Source organism: Octopus sinensis, linkage group LG4 (genome assembly GCF_006345805.1).
Source record: "Octopus sinensis linkage group LG4, ASM634580v1, whole genome shotgun sequence".
Classification (NCBI taxonomy): domain Eukaryota; kingdom Metazoa; phylum Mollusca; class Cephalopoda; order Octopoda; family Octopodidae; genus Octopus; species Octopus sinensis.
Window position 1 is genome coordinate 27,362,151 of NC_043000.1, and position 11,830 is coordinate 27,373,980.

The 11,830-nt window shown below is 35.6% G+C and overlaps 1 long non-coding RNA gene and 1 other non-coding gene across 2 annotated transcripts in view; one reads left to right on the forward strand and one right to left on the reverse strand.

The window, feature by feature from the left end:
• LOC118763218 overlaps positions 1 to 9,506 on the reverse strand; it is a 21,285-nt gene extending 11,779 nt beyond the window's left edge. Inside the window, exons 1-3 of the long non-coding RNA XR_004998968.1 lie at positions 9,387 to 9,506; positions 3,206 to 3,211; positions 1,470 to 1,475 (exon numbers count right to left, since the gene is read on the reverse strand). This is a non-coding gene — a long non-coding RNA (uncharacterized LOC118763218). The remainder of the gene's footprint in view (positions 1 to 1,469; positions 1,476 to 3,205; positions 3,212 to 9,386) is intronic.
• LOC115211352 lies at positions 1,893 to 2,000 on the forward strand. Its single transcript, XR_003881620.1, has one exon. It is a non-coding gene; the product is annotated as a U6 spliceosomal RNA (small nuclear RNA).
• Positions 9,507 to 11,830: the final 2,324 nt, after the last annotated feature.

An 11,830-nucleotide genomic window follows, 5' to 3' on the forward strand; every position in this document is an offset into this window, starting at 1 on the left:
CACTAGTTCTCAATCAGAAACAATGAATACATGTATTACATTCTCAATAAAAATTCATTTAGGATCTGAAATGCTGATAACAAACTACCAGAATCAGCCTCACTGCACGATTCTCCATCAACTGAATTATCAATCCTTGTACGTAGTTCTGCAACATTGTATTTGTGAAGTAATAAAACACTCTGTACACACAAAATGGCTGTTATCAAAAATATGCCTGAGTGGTTAATGTTATTGATATGATTGTATGACGGTTAGTTTTATGTTCGCTGAAATTAAACTATTTCTTTCAACAATATCCGGTGTTTCACATCATTCAATGTGTCATTGCAATTAAAAATAGAACTATCAAGTAAAAATTGTAGAGATATTGAAGCCACAAATGAAGCCGCAGAGTCAATGTTATTCCTGCATTGACAGCATGTCGATATGGAAATATATCAGCAAACTAATATTACGTAATAAAAAAAAAGGAAATAAGGTAGCCATGTCAAAATCGACATATTGAAGCAGTACAACTGTTGTAAGTGGACACAATATCAGGCACCGATAAAAAGAAGAAAAGTATGAGATATTGAAATGGTACATAGAATGTACCATATAATTTTTAACATATATATATTCCTTATTCAAGCTTTCCCCGATGTACTTGTTTGAAGTATTATACATGGATTGCCATTTTAAACTAATACTGCTTTTATTGTACATAACGAATATATATGAATATATATCTACTATATATGTTGAAAATCGGTGTGCGTTTGTTTGTAGCGTATTTAGCTAACTCCTACATCGTTTTATTGATTTTGATGAAACTTGCCAAGTGAGTAGAACTAATTTCTGGAAAACTCGTGACATACTTAGATTGTTGAAAAAATTGATAATACGGCCCTGGAAGGGACCTTCATATCTACGTCATATAACTAATTTTTTAAACACCCAAGAGAAATAACCCATAGTATTTGTACAATATTTTTAAACGCTTAGGGGAAATAACCCATTTCATTGTTTATGTTCGATTACTTTGAATATTGATTTTTTGTGTGTCCTATTTCTAATTTTTGCAGACAATATCACTTTTATACTTTATTTCACACGTGAGTAGGACTCATGTCTGGAAAGCTCGTGACATGCTTAGATTGTTGAAAAAACAATTGATAATAGTGCCCTTGCAATGGATCCTTCTATCTTCTACATATTACTAATATTATATTTAAACAACCCAAGGGAAAGAACCAATACCACCTGCAGATTTTTGCGAAACGATCAATATCTGATTCTCACGATCAGCCAACATCATTCTGCATTTCATTACTCACCTTCATACATTTCTATACATACATACTTTTTTTAAATGATCATTACTCCGATAATTCTGCATTTTTACATTTACACATTTTCCATGAACGTATTTGTAGTGGCTTCATGCACGCATAGCGTGGATTCGATCTTCGATTGCCAAATTCCACTTAACACTTTAACAGCGTATTTTCACGGCAAGACAATAGCTTTTCTGTGAATGACAAGTTATACATTTCCCAGATTCCTTCGCTAAGAAGAATAATCTCTTTGCCTCTCGCCAACCTCCGATAAACTCTCTCACCAACTTCAGACAATCTTTGTCGCCAACCTTCGAAAAGCTTTCTCACCAACATTCAACAATCTCTCCTTCCTCCAGCTGACAGTTTTATGTACTTTTTCGTGATAGAAAATAATCTTTTTTGGCAGTTATAACGAAATTTATTTCTTATATCAGAGAAATAAAGCATTTCAATAGAACATCTTTACGCCCAGGAACTACCGGGTACATCGGCTTGTATATATATATATATATATATATATATATATATATATATATATATAATATATATATATATATATATATATACTAGGTACTTGCTTCGAAAGTACATATACTAAAAATTGGAACGATACAGAGAAGAATAACATGGCCCCTGCGGGAGAATGACGCGCAAATTCGTGAAGCGTTCCATATTTCTCTAGCCAGGTGGTGCTAACTTAATACACATGGCCTGGGCCAATACTGGCCAAAATACTGGCTAAGTTTTATATGTATATATATATATTTATATATATATATATATATATATATATATACACACATATATATAGTTCATCCAAACATGAACAAGAACGAAAAAACATCGCGAGAAATAAGCACGTGGAATAAGCAGTCTTATTGGACACTCAGGAAAGGATAGAAAAGAAAGATCATTGCACGTTTTGAGCGGAGCTTCTCATCAGAAATACAGAAAAAGTCCCAAAAAGGGAAGACGGAGAAACAAAATCGCCAACGATACACACGCAGTCACGAGCCATTGTGCCCGAGATATGACTAAAAGACTTCAGCAGTTGGTGCTTTTAAGTTAGATATGGGTTGGGCCTATAATGGCCCAAAGCTTAGCAAATTATATATATATATATATGTATATATGTATGAATATATACACATACACAGACATATATATATATATATATATTATAATGTGCATAATATATATATATATATATCAGGATTTTGAGACCCAGTCGCAGTACCTGGCCCGCCTGTTAAGGCATCAAGTATACCTCCAACCCTTTTCCAAACACATACATATATATATCTTTATATAGAATATAGACTTAATCTTTGTAAGCCTAGTACTTATAACGGCCTCATTTGCCGAACCGCGAGCTTAGGGGGACAAACACAGACATAATTACATACATACATGCATATATATATATAAAACTTAGATAAAACTTAGATATGTTTCGACCAGAGATTGGTCCAGGCCATGTCTAACTTAATAGCACCACCTGATAGGATTATTCGAATCCTGTTTAAGTCAAGTTTTGTTCAAGTAGTGAGTTCTTGTCGGGTGAGTTGTATCCAATTATGGGTGGCTTATCTGGTATTCTTTGAAGGAATCTATCCAGACTCTGTTTGAAGTTGATGGGATCTTTTTCCTCTTTGATCTCCCTCGGGACAATGTTAATATATATATATATATATATATATATATATATATATATATATATACAAATTGAGATAGGGGTTGTAAATGCAACCCTCTATGGGATAACGTATATTCAATATACTGCTAGGGAAGTACCCAACAAAGTTAATACATAAATGTTAATGATTGCGATGCAATCAATTCATTTACTGTATTATATGGGCAAAGGTAAAGTGATTTACCACAAATTACTAATACAAGATAAGAAAATGGAGAAATACATCTAAATCAAATATCAATTACCAGATAATACTCAATCACATACCTTATTAAACCACCACATAAGAGACTGTAGGGTTAAATATAAAAAGCAAAAGCAGAACAAATCAGTGTACATAAAAGAATGTACATGTAAAAGTGTACATAAAAGAGTGATGTTGTATAATAATTAGAATATATATAAAAAAGAATATAAATACAAGTAAATATAAATATAAGTATACATTAGATCTTACAGCTGTTTCGGCCATGTCGATAATTTTGTCTCATTTTACCAATATTAGCCCTTTATGGTTGGTCAATATATAGATATAAATGTGACATTAACAAAAATATCACAAGGCCTCTTCGGAGATTATGTAATATAACACAGTCTACACATATACCCATATGGGTGTGGGTGTGTACCCACAATGCAACATATATATATATGCATATGAGTGCATATACTCACACTCCTATACACATAAAAAATATACATATACATAATGATATTAATAAAAAATATAAATTAGTAAACATATATATGTGTTCCACACCCAATGTCTCAGTTTTTCGACTTAATATTGTGATAATAAAGATACACAAATTAATACCTAGATGTAAATATACATAGTCAATAGTACATTATATTACTTCAATATATCGTCATTATATTGACAACGATAATGATACTAACTTTAATGACACTTTGGAAACTATTATGAAGTAATATGATGTACTATTGACTATGTATATTTACATCTAGGTATTTACATCTACTATATTTACATCTAGTTTTTCATTGTATAATTTGCCTAATAGTGGTTTTATATCTAATTTAATATTATATATATATATATATATATATGTACATACAGGAGCATGTGCGGGAGCGTGGTGAAAAATTCCGGGCGTTAAGAGTATTACGAAAGACCGTATTGAAGGGCTTATAAAAATAAAGTACTGCTGAAATAATTGTGTAAATTTGAGAGGGGAGTATGTTGGATTAAATCATAATTAACTGATCCTCCTGTATTTATTTTTATTCCCAAAGCCAGAAACTTTTCAGCCCACCTCCCTTCGTGTACATGAATTTCGTATAATGCGTTTATGGTCGCATGTATGTATGGCGTTCTATAATGGTATTCTTTATAAATTAAAATACCGGTATTACAGGCTGGAATATCTTTGAACATAATTCTGCTCATTCAGAGTTGGCAGGCAGCTAAACAGCATCGATTATACCTTACAAAGTTTTATACACTTATTCATCGTATAGTTATTCAATGTACTGATATCACACACACACACACACACACACACACACACACACACACACACTAACACACACACACACACAAACACTCACACAAACACACAGATACAGGTACACACACAAACACACACACACACACAGAGGTGCACACACAAACACACACACACACGCAGGTACACACACAAACACACACACGCAGGTACACACACAAACAGGCACATACGCAGGTACACACACAAACACACACACACGGAGGTACACTCAGAAGCATACACACACACGTAGGTACACACAAACATCAAGAGTCAGATGTTAATATTTGTTTTTTTATGAAAAGTTATATATAAAAATAATTTATATATGTGTGTGTATTGGTGTGTGTATGTGTGTATGTGTGTGTGTGTGTGTGTGTGTGTTTGTGGATGTGTGTGTCTGTGTGCATGCGCACATTTAAAAATCTATCTTGTAAATAACATGAAGTGAAGGAGAATATACTGTTTACAGTTTCGCACTTTTTACGTTTCGACATCTTTAAATATCTAGCTTTAAAAAATGCATAAAGAGCTTATGAAGAAGGAATCAAACAAACAAAAAAATGGAGATAAGGAAAGCGTATGAGAAAGGAAAAAACAGCTGTGTAAGGAAACTCTGTTTGTGTGTAGGTGTGTTTCATGATTAATGTGATGTCGGTGACACATTTTGTAGGTGCTTAAATTTTTTATTCATCAGTGAGAAAAAGGCGTAAAATATGAATGGTAGCGTAGACGTTTGACAGCTATGTGAGGAGAGAGTCTGAGGCAAGATAGGAATAGAATATTTAGAGAAAGAGTAAATTAGTAAACAGAAAAGTTGAGTAAATATGGTTAGTGCAAACTCTAAGTTTCGGAGGAAGGGGCAGAGTTTCAGGAGAATAGAGCATTAAAACTCTGTTTTCGATGAAAAAACACCTCCCAGTCTAGAGAAGATGTTTGAAAATAAGATAACACTAATCCTAGAGTACCATAATTTCGATTTACAGTATACATTGAGATGCTCATTATGAACCACTTTAAATATCCATTAGCATTAATTTTAATTGATCGCTTTACTTTATTTAAACCCACTTATTACCTATTATATATTCTTAGAGAAAGTTCCTAAATAAATCATAATTTTGTTAAGGTTATTTCTTTGTGAATTATAGCCAGCACTGAGCTTTTCCTACAACGTTTCGTATCGAAACGTTAAATGAAATCCGAGACAAAAATGGGTAATAACAGTATATACGTGTTTGTTTCTATATATCTTATGTTTTTTACTGTCCACAGAGGGGAGAAACAATGACAGACAAACGGATTGTCGATTATATCGACCCCAGTGCGTAAGTGGTACTTATCTAATCGACCCCCAAAAGATGAAAGGCAAAGTCGACCTCGGCAGAATTTAAACTCGGAACGTAAGGACAAACGAAATACTGTTAAGCATTTCGCCCGGCGTGTTATCGTTTCTGCCAGCTCGCCGCCTTATAGTGGAATATATATATCAAGGCATCTAGTCTTGTAGTCTTGCATATCCGTCAATCCGCAGTATTCGATTGTCACTTTTATATCGACTTGAGCATGATTTGAACTTTAAGAATAGAGATTCAAAACAAATACTCCGATGCTTTCAGTTTTCTACCTTGCCGACCATCTCTCCTGTCCATCGACAGCACATTCCTTTAACAGGCACCACCAAATTTATAATAATACCTCATCCTTGAAATTTCTCCCACCTCACCTTTCAGTTCCCATTCTCACCTGACTTCCTATCAATATTCGCCATTCATCACCCGTGTGTTCTACTCTTTGCTATCAGCTTTTAAGCTCGTCCACATTAGCTCTGAATCCTTTACTCCAACCATTTCTCTATCATCCTTTCTACTTCCTGTTCCCTCTCCCTTCAGCCTGACACCACAGCAAACCCGCACCCTAATTTCTGCTATTACTCCTTTCCTCACTTCTGTCTCTTCGACTCCCTTCTTTTCATCTTACCTCACACAATCACCGATATTTCTTTATTAACGACCAACCTTTCACTTCTCCATCTTTCTATCTCTCTGTCGTTTTCGTTTTTCTTTTCCCACCGCCATCTCTTCCTTCACAATCTGTCCACTCATAAAACTGCATTTAGCGCCTCTATTAATTAAAAATTTACATTACACGCACTCATCAGGCCGGTAGTAATTATTGGTTAACCATGAATTCTCCTCCTACCCTACAATTATTTAACTATTTTAATTTAAATATTAAATTGCTTTTATATCTTTCTACAGCAGTTTGAATTAAATTTTAAATGTTTAATTTTTTCCAAATTTTGCAGAAAATTTGCCTTTAAACTTTTTTTAGCAATAAATTAAACAATACCCCCCTCTCTCTCTCTCTCTCAAAATTTCCAGGCCTGTACCTCCAGTAAAAAGGATTATTATTATTATTATTATTATTATATTATTATTATTTATTATTATTATTATTATTATTATTCCTTCGTAACACAGTGATGTGCGCTGTGCCCAATAAGGTTGCTTTTTGCAAGACATCAATTTTGCATGGGATTTCCATGGTTTTATTATTATTATTATTATTATTATTATTATTATTATATTATTATTTTATTGTCTTTGCATAGCTTCTAACGCTAGAGATGTACTGCGGTGTCAGCTGTTCACTGTGAACTAAGGTAACACCCTTATTTTTCGGGCGCCATCCGGAGTATTCAAGCGGTTCGAAGCAGTGCGGTTTTCTACAAGTACTCCACCCTTATTGCAGCCCCTATTTGTTCCATGTACTTCTCAAGATTTTTGCTCATTGTTCATAGGGCTCCGACAATTATTGGTACTACTATCACCTTTTCATCGACCACAACTGCTTAATCTCCCAAGCTAACCTCTCATATCTATCGATTTTCTTTCTTCCTTATCGCATACATTGTTGTCAGCTGGGCATGCTATATCTATGATCCAGTATTGTTTGCTTTCGTTCACTATTAACACTACGTCTGGTTTCCTATTCTCTATCTCATGGTCGTACTGAATCATAAAATCCCATAGGATTTTTGCGTTATCATTTTCGATTATGCCTTCGGGTTTATGTTCGTACTACGTTTTTGTTCTGTCAAGTCTATACTTGTTGTAAAGTATCCAATGGACAATCGTTGCTATATTGGCATGACGTCTCTTATATTATTTCTGGTCTAGTGGCGTACATTGACTAATAATATGCCATACGCTTCACCGTTTTATCCACAAATTCTGCACTTATCACTTTCAAATATGTTGTCTATTCTGTGGTTTGTTCTTAATGCTCGCTCTTGGGCAACACAGATTAGAGCATCTGTTTACGGTTTTAAATCACTTTTAGTCATCCATAGCCATCTTTTCTTCTCAGTCTGTCTTGCCTTGAACATCCCTATGAGATTGTCCATGTATTCTTTTCTTTATCCAACTATTTTCAGTTTCATTCATTCTCAAATTCTTGTACAGTGCTTTATCTTTGCAAGCTTCCATCCTTCACAAGCCTGACCCTCTTATTTTCAGTAATAGCTGTTCTGTGGCATATTTTACATACCATGCTATGTTGTTTTCTTCTGCTCTAACGCAGTGTTCGCATCCAATCGGTCCTCTTCCCGCCTTTTTCTTGGTACATACAGTCTCTCTGTATGTATCCCATATCTAGTCAGCAACTTCCTTGTATTTCTGTCTAAGCAGTTTAGTTCGTCTACTGTCCATGTGATTACCTCTGCTCCATACCCAAGGAATGAAGCCGCCCAGGTGTTGATAGCTTCAATCTTATTCCATTCATTTAATTTTAACTTAAAGATCAGTATCAGTATGCGCATGTACCCCACATTAACTTTCTCTGTAATTTCTTTCTCCATCAATTTATTCATTTCCAATATTCCCAAGTACTTATAGCCTATCTCTTCTATCTGCTTCATAACCTCGCCCCGATGGTATCGCTAGCCCGTCCATACATTTGATGTTGCTTCTGTTGAAGCCCAACTCACCACGCATTTTCAGTTCGAACTACTAATGTTTGATAGTATACACTGTGTCAACGAGGGAACTGACTTGTAATTCATCTTTACCATAAAATTTGAGGTTTTCTATGTATAACAAGTGGTTGAATTTTAACCGGGGGCTTTTCAATATATACCAAGTCTTTGGTTTCCTCAGAATCATTGTTAGTGGTATCATGCACAGTACAAAGGTCAGTGGGGACAGGCAGACCCCTTGGAAGATGCCCCTCCTGATTTCTATTTCCCTAAACTTCTTCCATATGCTGTCAGTTCCGTCCACCACTTCGCCATACTTTTTCCAAGCATTAGCTCAACATTCGATGCAATACCAAATAGGTTCATACATTCCATAATCCAAGAATCTGGGATCACATCCTATGCCTTACGATAAGCGATCTATGACATGGCTGAATTAGTCTTCCTCCTCTTGCAGTCTCTAAGTACAGTTTTGTCTATCGGGAGTTGATGCTTGCTCATGTGGCTGGACTCAATTTCTCTTTCCAAATGTTCGTACATTGACTCTGCGACTATTCCAGGCAATAATTTCAACATAAGTCGTAAGCAGGATGTCGGCCTCTAATTGTCTATCGTATTGCCTTTAGCGATGTTTTGCAAGCACAGCTCTGTCCTACGCATTGTCATCCACTCTGGTGTCACTCAGTCGGCATTTAACAAGGTGTTGAGCTGTGCAGCTAATAATAACATCGAAAATTACCTTAGGAATGAGAAACCAGGTTCAAAATTTCTCCAAGACACCTGATGAAGGCTGGAGGGTATATCAGCCGAAACTTTATGCTAACCATAAACAAGCTGCTAACTACAAATATCCGTCAAATGTAAATAATGTAAGTAACTGAGTTAGTTTTAAAATTTGAGATTACATAAGCAGTATTTACCGTAAGATATGGGCAGTTCCCATGACCACTCTCTTTTGAATTTCTGACATTTTGGGGTCTCCTGATATCTGAGCTAGGAAATCAGCTTCTGTTGGTATCATGGTATCTGAGCTAGGTAGCAATCAGCTAGGTAGTTATTATTATTATTATTATTATTATTATTATTATTATTATTATTATTATTATTATTATTATTATTATTATTATTATCATTATCATTATCATTATCATTATTATTATTATTATTATTATTATTATTATTATTATTATTATTATTATTATTGTTGTTGTTGTTGTTTTTATTGCCTTTACACAGCTTCTAACGCTTGAGATGAATTACAGTGTCAGCTGTTCACTACCAGTGACCGAAGGTAATACCTCTTATTTTTCGAGGCCCTTCCGGAGTATTCGAGCGGTTCCAAGCAGTGCTGTTTTCTGCTAGTGTCCCACCCTTATTGCAGCCCCTATTTGTTCCACGTACTTCTCGAGATTTTTGCTCACTGTCCCCAGGGCTCCGACAATTAATGGTACTACTACTACCTTTTTCATTGACCATAACTGCTTAACTTCCCAAGCTAACACGTCATATCTTTTGCCTTTTCTTTCCTCTTTATCGCATATCTTGTTGTCAGTTGGGCATGCCATATTTATAATACAGCATAGTTTGCTTTATTTCTCAATTAAGTCTCCGTATTATTATTATTATTCTATGTTTGACTTTTGCTTTATGTCTGTACAAGTTGGCTCCAAGTCTCACCCAGAGACCTCAAGAGACAACAGGTTTGAAGTTCTGTACCACATATTTGTTTTTTTTTCCTTTCTTGGTGTACTAGTGAACAATTAAAAAAAAAAAAAGGTCTGTTTTAAACCTTGGGATTACATAGAGAGTATTTTGCGTAGGATATGAGCAGTTCCCATGAGCACTATCTTTTGAATTTCTGCCATTTTGGGGTTTCCTGGTATCTGAGTTAGGTAGCAATTAGTCCCTTTCGCTATCACTCCCAGGGCACCTATGACAACAGGTATTGTTTTAGTCTTCAGGTTCCAGATTTTGCTGATTTCTATTTCAAGATCTTTATATTTGCTCAGTTTTTGGTAGGTCTTGACAGATACGTTTATATCGATTGGGACAGTCATCTCAATGAGGAGGCATGTTCTTTGTCTGAAGTCTTTCAATATGATGTCTGGCCTATTTGCATCTATCTTCCTGTCAGTTTGAATGGTGAAGTTCCAGAGGAGTGAGATGTGGTCCTTTTCAAGCGCTGGAGGTGGATTGTGTTCCCACCAGTTTTTTTCATGGGGCAAATCCAGGTTTTTGCAAATTACCCAGTGAATATATTGTGCAGCTCTATTATGCCTATTGAGGTACTCTGTAGGCGCTAGAAGACTGCATTTGGAGACAACATGGTCAATGGTTTCATTTTGTTGTCGGCATACACGACATGTTGGGCTACTGCCGTTCTTTAATATGTTGGCCTGGTAGTTTCTTGTTGGTAGGCATTGATCTTGAGCTGCTATGATAAACCCCTCTGTTTCAGATTTTAAGCCAGAGGCCATTAGCCATTGATGGGCCAGGGCTTTGTCAATATCTGCATTATTCGCTCTCTTTGGGTATTTGCCATAGAGAGGTTTTTCTTGCCATTTATTATTTAGAATATCTAAGGCCGCAGTTTTGGCACGGGTTTTCATGCGCCTAGCTTTTTCTGTGCTTGTTTCTTGTATGTCTATCTCTAATTCCGAGATTGGTTGTATTCGGAATTCACTTAGATATTCCTTTGCCTGTTTTGTGACTGAGTATGATGCTTTCTTGTTTTCATGTTTTGAGACAAGTTTTAACATCCAGTCCTCAGAGTTTTTCAGGTAGGTGTCTAGGCCAATTGTAGCAATCTTCATTGTTATTGCCAGTTGCAAAAGACCACGGCCTCCCTCTTTTCTTGGCAGATAGAGTCGTTCTGTATCTGCTTAGGGTGGTGCATTCTATGCATTGTCAACAGTTTCCTTATTTTTCTGTCGAGCTGACATATTTCAGTAATTGACCAGTTAACAATATTGAAACTGTAAGTCACGACTGCTATGGCTAATGCATTGATCGCTTCGATCCTGTTTCTTGCATTCAGCTCTGTCTTGAGTATTGCTCTCACTCTTCGATAGCATTCTCTCCTGATCCTTTCCTTCATCTCTGAATGCCTTATTCCGTTCCCTTCAATTACCCCTAGGTACTTGTAGCTCTCCGCTGGGTCTAGTTCTTTTATGACATTCTGCTGGTCAAGGTTAACGTTAGATGTTTCTGTTATTTTTCCTTTGATAAAGGTAGTTTTTGCACATTTATCGAGGCCGAATTGCATTCTGATGCCGTCACTGAATTGTTTGATTATCGCTAGTAAGCCCTTGAGTTGTTGGTC